General features: G+C 42.8%; 1 protein-coding gene across 2 annotated transcripts in view; it reads right to left on the bottom strand.

The window, feature by feature from the left end:
• Positions 1-19,149, bottom strand: part of SLC39A12 (solute carrier family 39 member 12) — a 787,521-nt gene that overhangs the window by 660,052 nt on the left and 108,320 nt on the right. The gene's annotated exons all lie outside the window — the stretch shown is intronic.

Raw genomic sequence — 19,149 nt, 5'->3', positions numbered from 1 at the left:
GGGTCATCTCAGTATTGCTATGCCCAACTTTTCAGGGCCTCTTGGTACTAGTACCGGCACCAGAGCTCTGCACATTCTTTTAAAATGGTTAGGCGTCCCGCATCTTCCACACTCACTCCCCTTCTTAGGACATTGCGCAGTGTGTGGGAGGTCATATGCACACCTCAAACATGACGGTGGTGGTACCTCAGGTCCCTATTCTTTCTGAGGACTTGTACCGTTCTTGACAAGTCTCGTCCCTTGTTGACACCCCACCGTGCACACTTCATCAATTTTGAGGGTGCGTATTGCTGCATCAATCTATGAGGCACTTGTGTCAGTTAACTCGTATTAGAGTCCCATTTCTAGAATTCACACTAGACTGAAACCTCATTTTCCCTGAACTTTCCCCCTAAATTATCTGTTGGCACACCATGCACTCTTCATTGTCCTAAGCACAAGTGGACGCCAGATGCCTGAGATGGCTTTGGATGCTGTCCAGTGACTCATCGTCTCTCTGTTTTGCCACACACATCACACATTTCTCATAGTCTAGGTTTACCAGCGGCATAAATGTTCAGCAAGACATTCTTTTTCTGCTTGATAGGAATCATCGAGTGGCCTCATTGTCTTGAATATTTTGTGCACTTCAGGGCCAGCTGCGTATATCAGGGTCGACATCTTATTTCTCGTTCACTTCCCCAATGGCGCTAAAGTACTTTTCCAAATGCTCTAGACGTAGGGCCTCATTACGAGTCCGGCGGTAACATGCCTGTTTTTCCAGCTCGTTTACCGTCGGACTCATTTTACCATTCCGCCTCCGTGATTCCCGAAATTACCGGGGTATTATGACCCTGGTGTCCCGTGAATTCCGGAGGCAGAATTCGGTAAATCCCCATTCCCATTGAGTCCCCTAGGACTCAATGGGAATGGGGAAGTGGAAACACCGGCACCATCTTCTGATGGTGCCGGTGTTTCCACGTCCGCCTGCAGGCGGGCGGTGTTAAACTCCCCAGGTCAGACCTGGCTGGAACGCCACCTCCTGCCTGCAGGAATCGAGATCGGGCGGTCTGGAATTAACAGTGGCGGTGGGTTTACCGCCACTGTTATTTCCAGACCGCCCGACTCGTAATGAGGCCCATTGATTCCATTTTCGATGCCAGGCTGAATGGTGCCCCAGATATGGCAAATTCTGGCATTGGCACCAGGGACCCTTGCTGTCTGGGCCCTTGCATGCCTCCCATGGCAGCTGCAGCCGCTGGAGCATTCCCTTCCGCTGCCGCTGGCGTGTTTGCCTGATTGATGTCTTATCCAACCAGGAAAGAGAATTCAAAACTGAATGGGGGCCGCAACCCAGCAGTTCAGAAAAAAAAAAATATTCAGCCCTCCTTGATATAAGTGGATGACAATATTTCCCACAAACTTCATTCATTCAAGTGGATAATTGTGCCCCTTGTTCCTAATTAGTAACCCTGAATCTCTCACCTCAACAGCCTGCTCTCCACTGCCTCGGCATCGAAATTAACTCATGCGCCCAACCGGCACTTCCAAAAATTGACCCTGGAGTCACACAAGCACTCTTAAAAGAGCTGCAACCTCTTGGTTAGTTGGCAGTTCAGTATGTGCCTCACCATTAGGCAAGCAAAATTAATTCCCGTTCAACGTTGAGTCCCTCAGGAGGCATCGGAATCACTTCCTTGCTCGAGCGCCTAGGTCCATTCAGGCAGACCCCCTCGTCACCATTGTTGTGGCCTCGGGGCAGACGCAGAGCCGTAGGGTAAACCCCCCCCCACAGAGAACACACACACAGGTGCTTGCTGTCACATCCCTTTTATTCACATGGCAGACTTATGTCACTCCGTCTCGTGTCTTAAAGTGACTCCACCATAATGTATTCTCCTTGTTGCTTTTCCCTCCATGTGTTGGTTGTCTGGCATACTGAGATTCCATAGTTCTTGAGGCCGAATGGAACTGTCCTGTCTGTGCTCTGGGGCTGTGGTGATTCTTGATTCAATGCACCTCATCCAAAAAATGCCCAGGCCTGTTCCTCCTGCAAAACCTGTCACAGTTCACACAGCACCTGTTTCGAAGACTGCGCATTTCAACACATGCCCACAGTGCAAGCTGAAATTGTACATAATGTCCCATTTGTTATTGCCTTACTGTACAAGCCATTCATTTGTGCCAATAACATAAGAAGTCCCCAATGTCAGTGTCAGGACTGCAGGGGATGAGCCCTGCCGCACTTAAGAAATTAGCTATCACTGCAATTTAGGGTGGACACAAGATGCCAATTTCGAAATTGGTTCAGCGCAACTGCAAATTTGGAGTATAAACTTTGTAGAAATGATTTCTAAAATCAAATAGTGATGCATAGTAAATGTGTATTTGTTTGCTTCCTTTGCAATGTGAAATCTTCTGGGGTGTATTAGACCTACTAGCAGGAAAGCTACATCAAATGAAAGACACATTGGACATCTTTACAAGTGTGGCAGTCTGAAATAATGCTGGTAATTACAGCATGTTTTCTGGACCGGCACACTTCAAGTTTGCCGGTGGGGGCCACAAATCTCCCAGCAGGTCTGACCTGCCAATAGATCAAGCCCCTACTGGCAAAGAAATACCAAATCACTGACACCGGTAATACCGGTGCCGGTGATTCAGGCAATCCAATCCCATGAAGTCCTATGGGACTCCACAGAAATGGAAACTTACCGGCTGTCTGTCACACCATGATATTGGGCAGCGGAGAACGAAAGAGAATTTTGCCAGTATTAACGGCAGGATACCGGCAAACTCTTAATGAGGGCCAATTGTCTCCAACAATGTTATCTGTGGGTCAGACAGCTTGATCGTTTCTTGGGATACAAAGCCTCTTAGGTGCCTTGTTTGGGAAGATTCCTTAAGAAGTCTAAAGAAGAGCTGCTATAGAGCGCCTGCCTACTCCGGACCAATCACCAAGAATAGCGTGACTTTCTGGAATTATCTTCGGATCCATTAAACCACTTCTATTTACTTGAAACTCTCTGCCTAGCAGACATATGATGCAGTGCATAGTAGATTTGCTGCACTAGCACAACAAATCAAGGGGGAATGTGTATATATTTCCTAGGTCTAGTTGGATAACATGTTGCAGTGTTCCATGGAATACTGACTGGCATGCCAAGACACTATTTAGAAATACAAGAAGAGCAGCAAAGTGTCATCAAGCACGGTGGGCACCCAGACAACTAATATTTTGTAGTTTGTGAATTGTTGACATTGTCTGTTCTACTGATGATTGGTGGGTATATGTAATCTGGTCCAAACTCTGAATAGTCTGAGTTGACTATTGCAGGTCCTTGTGTCTTGGGGAAGCCAACTATCCAGAATCTGTCTAAGATCTACGTACAAAGATCCCTCTCTGCAAGAAATGTATGGCTGTATGGCTTCCAGCTGCCAACCCTACAGTGAAATGCAATGTAATGTAAAGGTGTCTTCCATACTGCACTTTTGACATTTTGGTGAACTTGCTGCATATGGCACTGCACATAGAAAGAGGGGGATTGTTAGTGAGATTGATGGAAAAGCAGATGGTAATTGTGACAGGGTCAAAGACTTGACTCTGTCAAGAGGGCACAGAAACCCCTGTCGACCTGGGGCAGGGGACCTACCAGGGTATTTACCAGAGCCAATCCTGGGCCAGAGTTGGAGTGTGGAGTTGCCCCATACCTGTGATGCACAATACTGGCTAATATTTTTCTTTTCATCCCAAGATAGACTGGTTTGGGTGTGTTTGACCGATTTATTTTTTTGTTTGCATCAAACTTACTGTAATTTATCTATTTAAACACTGTAGTATCTCATTGTTATAGTTTATTATTTATGTATCAATCATATGGTATATATATATTTTTTTATTTTTTATTTTTATTGGTTTGTTTCAAACCTTTAAAAATGTAAAAAGAATACAAGGCAAGTCATCAAACAAAACAAGTACGTCTTATTGCGTCCTGTTCCATATTAGTCACCACATTCGTCGTTAGGTCACTGGTCAACCTTTCACCTCTATTGAGTAGCCGACTTAGTATATAAACGGTCTTTAACGGCTTGGAGAAAGGAGACCAGGGCATATAGCACAGGTCTGTTCGACCCATCGAACAGGGCTTTCCACCAGTCCTCCCGGGATGCGAACTGAAATTTCTTTGTGACTGGGCCAAAAGTTCTGTTTCTTTCTTGTTCTAGCCCAGAGCATGTCATTGTCAGGTGTTTAAGGGTCTCGTTTGTGGTGTTACAAAAACGACACGTCAGATCTAAGTCAGTTGATTGTGACCAGAAACAGAGACGCTCTTTAGTTGGCAGGAAGTTGAGCCTGAATTTCAGATAACGAGATCTCGACCACTGGTCCGGAAAACAGGGCAGGTAACCCGGAGGATGGCCATAAGCTCGTGCCTCAGTCGGGAAGTCTTGCGCTGATCTTGATGCCGATTTTAAGTTGCAAGTATGGATCCAGTCAAGTCTCCAAAGCTTCAGTTTTGCGGCGTCAGGGTTTTCAATCAGCATTTGAGTTTTGATGTTATGTTCTTTCAGAACCTCGTGACATAACACATTCCATTGATACAGGATTGTGTCAGGTTGTTCAGACTCTAGGTTGTGGAGAATTGCGATTTGAGGCACCTGGTTTGTTAGTAAAGTTTTCCTGAGAAGGCTTAAGAGGTTCCAAGTAACCCTTGCGTGAATGGAAATGTAGCCAAGTTCATATCTTACGCAAGCTGTAGGAGTCCCCTTAGGGAGGTGTAAGACTTTGGTCCAAAAGATGTTTTCAAACGAGTTCCATACATCATTCCCACAACCAAACACATTTTCTCCAGCATAAATCAGAGATGGAACCACTTTTTGCTGAAAGCAATTAAGCGTAGGTTTTAGGGAAAATTTCCCGAATTTTTTGTTGATTAAAGAAGCCTGACATGCCAGCTGATGGCATTTCATCCTTGCGGATTCTACCCAGGGTGCGTCATTCCTGCTAGCACTTATACGCATCCCTATGGTATATAGTGTTTGTCTATTCATAGGTACAGATGGCTATAGATCTGGAACATGGAAGTTTGTAGGAAGAGAGGATGCTTGAATGTAGGGGATGGAAGAATGATGCACTGTAAAGGATCAGTTATGTTCTGTAGTTATGACCGGTGGGTTTTAATCCTCATACATGAATAAAGCTTTTCAATCATCAAATCCGTGTGAGAGGATACTTCAGTGTCAACGAGGATGGGATTAAGAAGGAACGGCAACCCACCGAGTAGCCATTATTTGTGACATGTTTTTCATTTGATGAAGATCGCCCAGATTAGGAAGGGCAAACGTGTTTGTGAAGAATTTGAACCAGGCAAAGAAACAATGCGAAAGAAAGGCTCCTCTGTGAGAAAGTAAGTCAGGCGCTTTCCTGCGATTACAAGCCCTTTTTTGATTAAGTGAGCCCATGTGCTTTAAAGGTTGGAAAAGCACAAAAGTGTGTCAGTTGCTTTGTTTAGGCGTATCAGCCACAGCCGCAAGCTTAGATACATTGCCCGCGACATTATTGTTTACATAAGCGAAGGCGTTAAAAGTGTGGCTTTCTAACAACGGCATGATTAGTTGCACTGTCAAAGGACATCAGCCGCAACAGCAAGTTTAAGTATACTGCCCGCGATACTATCGTTGCACAGCAAAGGCGATCATCATGAGAGGGGTGCGTGAATAACAACATGACTGAAGGTTGCATTGAACTTTACCAAAACTCATAATTGTCAAGAGTTCTAAAGTATATATACAGTACCATTTCATTCTGCATTGTTTGAAGTTGCATCATTTAAAGCAACATTTGCTTACCGGCACGGCACGAGCCACAACATTCCACGCTGGCTGTACATTGAAATAAGACAAAGTTACGTGTCCCGTCGGAGGAAAGGACCTAAAAATGTAAACAAACGTGCCTCCATTTTGTATCAATCACCATAGTAAAACCGTGTATGAAACAAAAGCAATCGCATTACACAAAATCAATACGAATAAAGTAGTATATGGATCTGATGTAAATTCAGAGCGGAACAACTTTATTTACAGTATTTATAACAATTGACCCTTGTGATAAGTATTCACGTCACAAAACAACTTACATATTAAGTGAGACATTTTGAGAACTATATATGAACGTGTTATTTCACATAATTACTATGCAAGAGACAACAAGATATATTGCAGGAATTGTACATGTTACAAGAAATAAAAATAAAACGAAAATAAACAGAACAGATACTTTTCAAAGTACAGTTGTTGAAATAAACAGACAGAACATACATTCAAGTACATTAAAGAAATTTGAGAAAGTCATAAAAAAAATCACAAAGTATATATTGAAAGACAAAGGCCAAGAGGAAAGGAATATAGCCAGTCACTATGCAGGGCATACCACCTCCTGACTATTTCTTGAATACAAATGGTGAACCAAATAGTCCATGGAAGCGATGGAAAAAAAGGTTTGATCATTATGTCCTTGCTGCCCATGGACTGAATTTTTCCAATGAAAGAGAAAAGTGCCTTTTGATATATTATTGTTTTGGAAATTATGGGCAGGAACAATTCGTGAATTTAGCAGCACTTTCTGAGGAAGATGCGTTTGGTTTTTACAGAGTATGAAAAATGCATTAAGGTATAAGATCGCCATTATGAAAAAACAGTGAGCATTATTTTAGAAAGATATCATTAAGGCAAGCGCAAGTAGGAAGAAAATGAAACTATGGAACAATTTATCACAGTGCTGTATGGTTTGGTCACATCATGTGAATTTGGGAATACACTTGATGAGAGACTTCATGATCCGTTCATGCTGGAGTGTAGAGACAGCAAAATAAGGGAAGCTCTTTGGTCCAAAGGGAATCCTTCTTTAGAAGAAGCAATCAGAGTTGCGAAGGGGGTGGAGCACACCAATAAGTGTGTGAAGGAACTCAAAAGGAGAACCGATGATGAGAATAAAAAAGAGTGAATGTCACAAATTCCAGAAGTATTGGCTATACAAGGAAATAACTAAACATGTAAGAAAAGTTTGGTCAAGAAAGATATGTCACATGTGAAGAAGAAATATCCAAAGGGTAAGGAGAAAGGAGAGGCAAGTGATAAACGTCAATTTTACAGATGTGATAGCTTATTTCATTTAGCCACCAGTGATAAATGTCCGGCTATAAAGGAGTTATGCAAAAGATGCAATAGGAGAGAACATCTCACTAGTTGTTGCAGAAAAAAAAAAGAAAACATACATTGGAAGAACTATGTGAAAGTTCTGAAGAGTGTACATTTGCGGTTGAGGATTTTGTGTCCTGTGAAAACAGCATTGATGATGATGCCGACATGTAAAAGCCCATGGCTATGTTAGAATTAAATAGTAAGCAAATCGACATGGTAATTGACTCTGGTGCGAAATATACCCTGCTGCCCAAGTTTCTGTTTGATAAATACTTTGAAACTAGCATCAACCTAAATGTGATTGATATCAAACCAGTTGCGTATGGAGGAAAACTAATTAAACTAATTAGTTTGTTTTGGGCAGTAATGAAGTTTAAAGACAGATCAGCTAAGGGAAAAGTATATGTCACAGTGAAAGGAATGCAACCTCTTTTGAGTTGGTCTCAGCAAGCCAGATTGAAGATAAAACTGGATCCCAGTGCAGAGGAGTCAGTCTACGCTGTGTATCAGGAAGCAGACAAAAGAACTTTTGATGAACATATAGTATTCAGGGAAGTACTGTGTGTTTTAGATTTTCAGCTACAAAATCAAATTAAAGCATGATGTTGTTCCTGTGGTACAAAAATTGAGGCCAGTACCTTTGAACGTAAAGTCAGCTGTAAAAGATGAACTTGAAAGTGTGGTGTTTGATGGTGTGATTAAAAGAATTGAGTCATCGGAATGGGTGTCACCTTTGGTAATAGTGTAAAAGCCAAATGGAAAATTGAGGTTGTGCATAGACCTTAGATGTGTAAATAAATGTGTAATTCCTGATAGACACCCTTTGCCGAATATAGCTGAAATGTTGGGTACTATTAGAGGTACAAAAACTATGAGTACGTTGGATCCGAGGTCTGCTTACCATCAGGTAATGTTACATCCTATATCAAGAGATATCACTGCATTTATTACCACTGAGGGATTATTTTGTTGCAAAAGAATGCCTTTTGGTCTTGTTTCTGCTGTGTCAGTTTTCCAACGAGTGATATATCAGCTTTTTCATCAAATGCAGGGCATTTTATGTTTTCAGGATGATGTATAAAAATATGGTATGGATCAAATGGAACATGATTATAGACTATATAAGGTTCTAAATATATTTAAGAATGCTGGACTCACTTTGAGTAAGGATAAATGTAAGTTCAATAGGTCTACCGTATCGTATTTAGGCTGTGAGATATCAGAGAAACGTATCAGACCTAAAAAGGAATTAGTAAACAACATTTTGGATTTTGCTAGCCCAGATATCAAAGAGAAGTTAAATTCATTTTTAGGGATGGCTGAGTTTTATGCAAAGTTTATTCCCGATCTAGCGGGTAAGACATTTCACATGAGGAAACTGGTGGAAAAGAATGTGAGATTTGATTAGAATGAGGTGTGTGAAGATGAGTTCAACAAAATTAAACTTGATTTGAGTGATGCACATACACTCAAATCTTTTAATCCAAACATCACTAGCAATATTACCACGGATGCTAGCAACCATGGTTTTGGGGCTGTTTTATCGCAAGTGGAATCTGGAAGTGAATATCCAATTGCGTTTGCTTCAAGACTTTTAAAACAAGCTGAGACCAATTATTCAACTATTGAGAAAGAGCTACTGGCTGTTAAATGGGTTGTTGAGAAGTTTAGGTCATTTATCTGGGGAACAAAGTTTGTTGTGAGGTCTGATCACAAACCTCTTACAGAGATTCTCACCACCAAAGGATTTGATAAAACGTCATCTAGGATTAGAAAATGGGTATTTTTAATGTAGAATTCATACAGGGGGTTAAGAATAAATCTGCTGATTGTCTATCAAGATTAACCAATGTGGTTGAAAATGTGGATGATGATGAGAGTGGGGATGGGGAACAAATTTGAAGTATATATCGGGATATTGTATCTGAGAATGAATGGCTGCAAGCAATGGATTTGAATGAAACTCTCACAAAGGTGAGGGAGTTACTCAATAGTGGTGTGAAAGGTAATGAGATCAGAAAAGGTGTTTTGCCGGATGAAGTGAGATACATATTCGATGAGTTATATTTGCATAAGAGTTTGGTTTTGAGAAATGGAAAACTTTATCCGCCTGTAGGGGTGAGGAAAAAGATATTACAGATAGCTCACGAGGGACATCAAGGAATGACCAAAACAAAACAAAGAGTCAGACAGGATTTTTGGTGGCCTGCTGTTGATCTGAAGTAGAAAGACTCATCCGTGACTTTTGTAGTTGTGAAGATTCAGCTAAAGGATATGTGGCTAGGCAGATGCCAGTGACCATAACTTCAATTCCCACCATACCTTGGGACCGAGTTGGTTTAGATATTGTAGGTCCCATAATAAGTCAAGGTAATTTAAAATATTGTATGGTGCTTATTGACATATTATCCAGGTGGGTAGAAGTTGTGTGGGTTGAAAACATTTGTTCAAAAGATGTTATTGTATTTTTGGACAACATTTTCAACCATGAAGGGTATCAAACCACTATAATCACTGACCCCAGACTAACAGAATTGTAGAGAGATTCAACAAGGTCATTAAAAATAGTATCAGGTGTGCATTGGCTGACAATAATGATTGGAGGGAAGCGGTTGAAAATACCATTATTGCACATAGATTTACGCCACATTCCACTACTGGAATTTCTCCCTTTGAAATAATAAGGGGTAGGGAACCTAATATAGGACTATGTCCTGCATAGTTGAGCAGAGCATGTGTTAAGAATGTTGATTGTGAAGAAGTGAGCAAAAAATAAGTGTTACAAAGACAAGAGCATAACAAACCGCTGTTTGATGCGATGAATGCGGTTAGAGAGACTCAAAACAAAGTAGGTGATTGGGTGAGAATAAAACTCCCAGGGGTCAATGCCAGGGGTTCGATTACATGGTCAGATCCCATTTAAACAGTTAAAGATACCATGGGGCCATCAAAGTATCAGATGAAAGAGTTTGGAATCTTAACAGAGTATGCAGATGTTCAAAACAAGAGCGTGGTAGGAAAAACCATGTTAGTAATGGGAAGGAGGTAAAACGAGACAGCGAGAGGCACATTTCTAAGAATGGTCGAATAAACGAGTATGTACAAGACCCTTGTCTCTCAAACGTTATATAAGTTGAAACTGTATTTCCTGTGTACTGCACATTTTTTAGAAATTCATTCCAGATATTGCAACTGGTATTCATATTCTTTTTAATTTTGTTATGTAATGTGTAGATATGAGAATTAAGAATATATATATATGTTCAATTCAGTTTCTTTCAGTTTTTCACTGCAAAGGGAGGAGGTGTGTAGTATTCTATTGGTTAGCATTTCTTTGTATTAGTTTCTCAATATATCTTATTGGCTTATCATTTATTTGGGTCACTGTAAAGAAGGGAGGTGTGTAGTATCTCATTGTTATAGTTTATTATTTATGTATCAATGTATGAATCCATCCAGGCCTCAGGTAAGCGTGGGCCTCTGGGGTGCTCCTGGCCCCCTTTTTACCATAATATGGCCCCGCACCCGCAGCATGTCCCTCGCGGCCTCCCTGCTCCAGCCGCTGTTTCCCCCAGCCTTGTCCCGCCTCCCTCGCCCTCCCCCAGGCTCCTATTGGCCAATCTCACACAGATGCAGGCGTGGGATAGCCCGTTGCACCATCGCTTCCTGAGCCTTTCCATCCAGGCCCCAGGTAAGCGCGGGCCTCTGGGGTGCTCCTGACCCCCTTTTTACCATAATATGGCCCGCACTCGCAGCATGTCCCTCGCGGCCTCCCTGCTCCAGTTGTGCTTCCCCCAGCCTTGTCCCGCCTCCCTCGCCCTCCCCCAGGCTCCTATTGGCCCACCCCTCCCTAAACTGGACGTCTCCTGGTAGCCCTCTGCCCGGCAGCCCACGCAATCACTTTCCACGAGGCTGCCCACGGTGAGTTTACCCCCCAGATGGCCCCACAACTATTGAAAACACTGTAAAAGGGTTTTTTGAATGGCTTTTTAGCGTGCTCAGCGCTGCAGTCCCCTTCCTCCTTCCCCCCTCCTTCCCCAGCCCAATCCCGCCTCCCAACCCTCCCCCAGCACCCAGATTGGTCTCTTGGCCACATATCATAAACCCTCCCAGGGCAGCCCTCTGCCTGGCAGCCCCTGTGGCTAAGGGCGGCTTCGACTTTGGCGGCTCCAAGATGTGTCTGCAGGTGTCAGCCGGGGAAGCCAATGAAGCCGCCAGACACCGACAAAACTGTAAGTGCTGGCATGCTTGGGGGTAGAGCAATTACTCTACTCCAGAAAGCTCCTGCCACTCTAACTTACCTTTCAATGGCCTAGACTGCTACAGACCTACACCATGCATCATTAGAGCGATATGTGACCACCAGCCTAAACACTGCCTGCAGTACATTGTTAACTAGTACCATACCCGAGAGAAACACAAAGATTAGCCTGTGCCAAATCTAGACAGAATTGTGACTATTAACATTTGTGATTCTTAGCATGCACCACATTTAGAATTCGGAACCTAGCTTGCATCAAATCTAGATAGAAATATGACTATTAGCATGGACCACACTCAGTATTCTGAACCCTAGCTTGCGTCACATCTAGATAGAATGTGACTGTTAACATATGCCACACTCAGATGGAATTCTCAAGTTGAGTATGCGTCGCATCTAGACAGAAATGTGATTGTTAGCGTATGCCACACCGAGATGAATTCTCAAGTTTAGTCTGCGCCAAATCTAGACAGAAATGTGATTGTTAGCATATGCCACACTTAGATGGAATTTCAGAAATGTGACTGTTAGCATATGTGATTCTTAGCATGCATCACACTTAGAATTCTGAACCTAGCTTGCATCTAATCTAGATAGAAATATGACTATTAGCATGCACCACACTCAGGATTCTGAACCCTAGCTTGCGTCGCATCTAGATGGAATGTGATTGTTAGCGTATGCCACACTTAGATGGAATTTCAGAAATGTGACTGTTAGCATATGTGATTCTTTGCATGCACCACACTTAGAATTCTGAACCTAGCTTGCATCAAATCTAGATAGAAATATGACTATTATCATGCACCACACTCAGGATTCTGAACCCTAGCTTGCGTCGCATCTAGATAGAATGTGATTGTTAGCGTATGCCACACTTAAATGGAATTTCAGAAATGTGACTGTTAGCATATGTGATTCTTAGCATGCACCACACTTAGAATTCTGAACCTAGCTTGCATCAAATCTAGATAGAAATGTGACTATTATCATGCACCACACTCAGGATTCTGAACCCTAGCTTGCGTCGCATCTAGATAGAATGTGACTGTTAGTACTTGCCACACTTAGATGGAATTTTCAAGTTGAGTATGCGTCGCATCTAGACAGAAATGTGATTGTTAGCGTATGCCACACCGAGATGAATTCTCAAGTTTAGTCTGCGCCAAATCAAGACAGAAATTTGATTGTTAGCATATGCCACACTTAGATGGAACTCTCAAGTTTAGTCTGTGCCAAATCTAGACAGAAATGTGATTGTTAGCATGTGCCACACTTAGATGGAATTCTCAAGCTTGGCCCGCGTTGCACCTACATAGAAATATGATTGTTAGCATGTGCCACACTTAGAATTCTGAACCTAGCTTGCGTCGCATCTAGACAGAAATGTGACTGTTAGCATGTGTCACACTAGTATGGAATTCTGAACTTTAGCTTGCGCGACATCTAGATAGAAGTGTGACTGTTAGCATGTACCGCACCTAGATGGAATCCCACAATTGCAAGGACAGCAATGCCAACTAACCAACCAACTAACAATTCCATCCCTCTGCATACACCTCTGAAACTATAACCAAACACAACCACAAGCCTAAAATGCAGCAATCCGTACAAACTTCACAACAATGCAAGAACAAAGCAAACCACACATAGACTTGCACAACAGCACACGATGACTACGGACCATAAAACACCCCAAGCCCAGCCAACGGACCCACCGGGCTGAGGCTGTCAACACCACATCACTGCTCTCTTGCATTTTTCCAGCTTATTCCCACTAACCCACCCCCTCTCGTCCCCTTTTTCAGAGCCACCAGAGCGTCAGGGGACCACTTCGGTGGTGATAGTGCGCGGTACAAATGTCCTTTAACATTAACATTAACATATGGTATATATTATTTGTTTATTCATATGTGCAGATGGCTATATATATGGAACATGGAACGTTGTAGGAAGAGAGGATGCTAAAATGTAGGGGATGGAAGAATGATGCACTGTAAAGGATCAGTTATGTTCTGTAGTTTGTTACGACTGGTGGGTTTTAATCCTCATACATGAATAAACCTTTTCAATCATCAAATCCATGTGAGAGAATATTCCAAATGCATATGTATTTTTTTTCCGCCTCCAATTTTAAGGAAGCGGGGGACACCCCTGCACCCACAAAATAAAAAAATATCAAACATGGGGAGTACGGGACTCCCCCGCAACTCCATGCTTTCCAGGGTTGGTATTTTGCCAAATATGCGACCACATTGTTCCGAAGGCCAAATCAGCCATACAAAAATACAATCTAATTGGTCATTAGGTCAAATAGTCTAATAGCGGGAGACTACATCGTCCAAAAGGCCCAACAGGAGAGAAAAGAGCAAGCAACTCAACAGGGAGAGAGGCAGCAATCCTGATACTCTATGTGAAATGGACTGTGAAATTGATCATATCTTCAGCGCAATGGCAGAGTGGGGAGCAGAGCAAACTGGAAGTCCAACGCTCTGTGTAGTCCTGGTATGAATGATGGAAATGACTCAACATTTAGCGAGACGGCATCAGCAAACACCAGCAGATGCGCAAACTCTGAAATTAACTATACTGTGTGGGTCACCATTACCATATGCTGCTGGAAGCGTTTACGGAAATGGGGGTGGGGCTTAAAGCGTGTCATATGTGTTTTTATACCTTTAACCCAGCCCCTGGGGAAAAAGAAGCCAGTGGTTGGCCTGGTGAGGGAAAGAAGCAAGGAAAGAGGAAGGGGGTGGATACAAACGGGCACAGGAAACAGACTGTGTGGGCTGTTCCGATGAGATAAAGTGAGGAGAAGGAGGACTAAAATGCACATTTGAGGAAGGATATGCAGATGGACATGAAGGATAATTGCTGAATGTGTGTGCCAGGTGAGGTATTGGTTGGTGGGAGAAAGTGAGACAAATATAGAGAGAGTAGGGGGGTGAATGAGCCTGAATGGGAAGGTGACTGGGAGAGTGAAAGGTGGGTGACTGTTGAAGAAGGTGTTGGTGACTGTAGAGTAATAAAGTGGATAGGGTGCAGAAGTAGATTGAAGGAGGGAGAGTAATAGATTTGAGAGGAAAGAGCATTAGAGCGGAGAGTGGACAGTAGTAGGGTGGAGAGGCAAGAGTAGCATAGTGGACAGGGGAGAGTAGTAGAGTCGAGAGGGAAGAGTAACAGAGCAAAGAGGGCTGAGTAGTGCCAGAGAGCGAAGGAAGGAGAACTTTGAAGAGACAGTAAAAGCAAGAGAGAGGAATAGAGTAGGAAAGTGGGAGGAAAAGACAGGAGAGAGTAGATAGGGAGAGGTGGGGTAGAAGACCAGCATGAGGAGTACTACGCTTCCAAGGGAAGGACCAAATGAGACCTTGGTGATAGGAAGGATCTTCTACTTGGTAACATTATTATTGTAGAACCAGGGTTAGGCTTCACCTACTTGTTCCCAGATAAAGTGACAAAGATAAGATGCTTTCCTTTAAGCCAATCAGTCAGTCACTTACTAGACAGTAGGGGTTACCAAACTCTAGTTAACATTTTGGGGAATAGGAACACCTGAGCTAGGGAGGGAACTGCCATGGGGAGATGAGAGAGAGAGTGCCAGCCCACAGGGTGTCCCTTCGCCATCATTTCAATAAAAACCCTTACACTTTGGAGAGTTGGTGTTTTCTTGAGGCCATCTGTGACAGAGCCCTGTGAAGTTCAGTATTGTAGGCTAGAAGTACCTGAGTGGCAGTGTCATTGCAGGTCTGTAGTGGCTGAGGAACCTTGGGTGTGTTTTTCATCCAAATTGGAGAGACCAGGAATAATCAGTTGCAGTTAGAACTTTGCTTTTGTCTCTGTTAGGGAAGGTTCTTGCTGCTGTGATTTATTTAAAGAGCACAAGGAAACTGACCCAAATGAGTCAATCTCAAACCATTTCTGTGCTGCCCCATTGTATACTGGACCATTGCATGTTCATGATTGCATCAGTCTTATTATATTTTATATTCATTGAGAAAAAGCCAGAAGACTCGATCACCTGTACTGCGTGGGTGACGCATTGAATATTGGGACATTGCATGTTTGTGAGTGTCGGTCTGTTTACATTAAAAAGGTTTGAAGGACGATTAACCTCAAAGAGTCAAATCTCTCGTACTCCTTGGCTGATATGCTGTGTACTGATCCATTATATATTCTTGAGAGCTCAGTCATTAAAAAAGTTTGCTGCAAGACTTGCCCGAAAGAGTTTGAATTTTCAGTTGAAAGGTAAATTGTCTGTTGAATAGCCTGGTCTTCAGGGATTTTGTAAAAGTGTGTAACTGTCCTGTCATATAATTCCAGAGTTTGGTTGAGAGGACGGAGAGGAAACATCCTCTTAGGAATTTCTGATTACAGCGTGGAATCTTTACCAACGCCACATTACTGGATTGGCATGTTCTGTGGACTGTAGTGGATTCCATGTCCCTGTTGTATATGGCATGTTGGGCTATGAATATAGTTGCGAAGTGAATCCTCTGGTTGATTTGGAGACAGTTAGATGGCTGTGGTGATGTGTATGTGTCTTTAAATACTAGAAGAAGTCTAGCTGCTGCATGTTGACTCTGCAGCCTGTTTGGGAATGCCAGGTAGAGGTTGTCAGCATAGTCAAATCTTAAGAGTAATAGTACAGTCACGGCTATGGTTCTATGCATAAAGGTCAGGTAAGGCAGAATGTGCCAGATCATTTAGAGTTAGAAGAAGCAGTACCTTATGATGGTCACACACCAACCCTTTGCAACTTGTCCCCAATATCATGTCGAAATGCCCCCACAATTCACTAATTTCACAAATCTCTCAAAATGTGGCTTTTTTAAGAACAGCTGACCAACGATAATTCCCAATGGATTTGCAGACCGACACACAGATCATAACTCACAGTACTGCACTACTGTTAAAAGATGCCAGCCCATACACTGGTTACCCACACCCTGTACAGGATCTGCTGCTCTCAATCTAGGTCCATGCATTAAACAATAAAATAAAATAATGTCTATAACATCCAGTCTGAGTGTGAGTTTGCAGTCCATCAAAACTGCAAGGTTTTTGACCATTGTTCAAGGCAGAGGGGAAGTTTGCATTTCTCTGGGACAGGGTATTCGTTTGGGATAGGTGTGAGATAGGTAGAGTTGTGGCAAACTCGTTTTATTCTGTTTGGCATCCTTAAGTCACCAAATGCTGTTTAGTTGAAACAAGCAATGCCTAAGGTATTGATAAATTCAAGCCGTGGGGTCAGGAGTTGCAAACATACCTTAATATACTCCACACTCGACCTGTGACATTGCAGGGACATGACCTGGAAAGGGCCATGTGTATTGTTTGGCGAGAATGTATGTGATCCAGCTGAGGTCAGCCCCTTTCAATCCGAAGTTATATGTATTACAGGGTTAACGATAGTGACCCTGTAGTTATGGTGAATTGGCCGTTCCCATAGGAAGAGCAGTTTGTGTGTGGATATAACTTTGGCGCCGTTTCACTAACTCATACAAAACTTTGTCAAACAAGTAAAGACCCAATTGTGAATGTATCTGTAAAGTGTCATGCAGATTTGTCAAGGGGGGGCAAAGTTATAGTGGGGGTCCCAAACTTTTTGAAATCTGGATAGACTTGAATGGGAAAATATATATATATTACATGGCCTGCGGTAGCGGCAATGTAGTTATGGTTAAGTTGCTTAACCCGTAGGAAGAGCACTTTTTGGGCGGCTTATAACTTCGCTCCCCATGGACGAATCCTCACCAAACTTTGCAAAAAAAGTATATGGTACACTCTGAATTTCTGGTGAGATTTGGTCAAGAGGGTGCAAAGTTATAGGGGGGTCCCAAAATTTCTTTTTTTCCCATAGACATAATGGGAAAAAACTTTTCTCACGCCTACAGCCCAAACCGCTGTACTGATTTTCACCAAATTCGTGGCAGGAGCGGCGGCTTGGTCCCAAAAGCGTTCTTTTGTTAATTTGGTGTAAATCTGTCCAGTAGTTATTTTTTTAAATGACCAAAACGTAAGGCAAAAAAAATAGTGATATTTATGTCCTCTCCGCAGACACACTTCCCTGTTCGCTCCGCGGACAGGACACCGATTGGCTAATAGGCTTGCGTCATGTCCGCGGACACACAACGTGTTCGCTGATTGGTTGGCGTGAAGGGTGAGGTGCGTCAGAATTTTGGAAACGCCCGCCATCTTGGATTTGCGGACATCGGCCGGTGTCCGCGGACATCGCGGTAAAAACAGATTAAAAAACACAACATTGCACTTGTCAAACTTATCAAATAATCTTTGAGGGAGGTTAGGGGTTATGAGGATGGGATGGAATATGGCTGCAAGAAGCAAACAAAACTGTTTTTTTTGCTGCGAAAGTCCGCAAATAGTTCGGATGTTCGCGAGCAGTCCTGAGAAGTTCGGGGACACTTCAGATGTTTGGGGGGGGTTTTTGGATGGCACCACTCAATGAAACCGCATGAAAATTTGCAATTATATTCCTGTCCTGATTCAGAATGTGTTTACAAAGTTTGGTGGGATTCTGTCAAGAGGGGGCAAAATTAGAGGGGGGTCCCAATATAATGTAAAGGTTTATAAATGAGGTGCAATTTGACGAATCTACACTTATTTTGGCAAACTGATAATAAATCTAGATATAAATGTTTTTGTGAAGTTTGGTGGGATTTTGTCAAGAGGGGCAACATTAGAGGGGGGTCCCAAAATATTGTAAAGGCTTTTAAATGTGGTGCCATTTGACAAATCTACACAAATGTTTGCAAAATGATTATAGATCTAGATATAAATGTTTTCGTAAAGTCTGAATGGATTTTGTTTTTTGAAATGTGTCATAATGTAGGTACAAAAAATAGATTTACCTTTGGTGACTGAGGTGTAGCCTATGGCCATGGGCAGTGGCCAGACTGTCCGGGTCATGGAATAAGGTTATGATCCGGACAATCAGGCTACTGGCCATGACCACAAGGGACAACACATGGGGTAAAAGTGGCCATGACTGGCTTTGTGGTAAAGTTATTCGAAATTGGGATAGGTTTGAAAGGGAAGAAAAATGTGCTTGTGGTAATATGGTCATAGGGTTCTCTTTTCGCCTTCTGCAGGCGGCCATGGAAAGTGAAGAGGGGCCATGTACGGAACTCTGCCTTCCCTTTCCATGGTGGCCATCTTGGAAAAGGATTTTCCTTCCTACACCGGGACGCTGCAGCCGTCCCGGTGTATGAAGAAACATCCTTTTTTTAGCAGCCCGGTTCCCACTTTGGGAACCTGGGGTGCTAATGGCCTTCATCCTCCATTACAGGGGCTAGAATGGGGGGATAATGGTCCGGAGACCTTGTTATCCACTTGGGCTGATAACTTGGGCTGACAGGTTGGTATCCACCGTTCCATCCCTGGAACGGGGGATAAACGCCACAATATCGCCATTAGCATAACACAAAATGCAAATGGAAATGTTGGAAAATCTTATTGAGTCTATGTACTTTACTGAGCAATATAAAGTAGATGGCGTCTACGTTTTTTTTTAGTTCTATTTTTTAACTGTGAAAGGTGGTTCCTAAAGGAACATTTCTTTTATTGTTTTTGGATGCATTTTTTTTGGCAGGTGAGCTTAGAACTAAAGGTGGGTAGGGAAATGAGGGAAGAGGCACCAAACACTAATATGGAGGGGCAGGTGGACAGGGGAAAATGTTGCACGTGTGTTATTT

This window comes from Ambystoma mexicanum, chromosome 2q (genome assembly GCF_040938575.1).
Source record: "Ambystoma mexicanum isolate Mex_15411 chromosome 2q, UKY_AmexF1_1, whole genome shotgun sequence".
In the NCBI taxonomy this organism is placed as follows: Eukaryota; Metazoa; Chordata; class Amphibia; order Caudata; family Ambystomatidae; genus Ambystoma; species Ambystoma mexicanum.
The sequence above is the reverse complement of the archived record's forward strand: the minus strand, read 5'-3'. Positions and strand labels throughout refer to the sequence as shown.